The sequence below is a fragment of the Gekko japonicus genome, unplaced genomic scaffold (assembly GCF_001447785.1).
Source record: "Gekko japonicus isolate JY-2015 unplaced genomic scaffold, Gekko_japonicus_V1.1 scaffold408, whole genome shotgun sequence".
NCBI classification, from domain to species: Eukaryota; Metazoa; Chordata; class Lepidosauria; order Squamata; family Gekkonidae; genus Gekko; species Gekko japonicus.
In genome coordinates this window covers 358,486-358,962 of record NW_015163618.1, presented here as the reverse complement: position 1 = coordinate 358,962, position 477 = coordinate 358,486, and positions in this window count along the sequence as shown.

The window sequence follows — 477 nt, the reverse complement described above, 5'->3', positions numbered from 1 at the left end:
ATGCGTCTAGACAAGGTATAGATAGGAACTCTCGGTCTGGGTCAAGGGATGCTCTGTCTTCTTGGTGCTTGGGGGAGAAACAGTGGGAGGGCTTCTGGAGTCCTGGCCCCGCTGGTGGACCTCCTGGTGGACCCTGGTTTTTGGCCACTGTGTGACAGAGTGTTGGACTGGATGGGCCACTGGCCTGATCTTATGTTCTTATGAGAATAGGGCCAGGGCTTTCTCTGTAAATGTGTCTCTCTGCATCGTGTGAAGGTGGCTCTCCTCTTTTGAGCTCTTAAAACACAGATGAAAATGCTCTCTTTTGGGGTTGGAAGATAAGGAATATTCCTTGTGAGTAGCAGTGATCTGGGATTGTCATGGAGAACTTTGTATTGGCTGCTGTCCATAGGAACCAACCTAGGCTCCTGCTAATGGGAAAATGAGAGCTTGTATGGATGATCGAGGTCTGCACGCCTCCTGTGTATGGGAAATGTG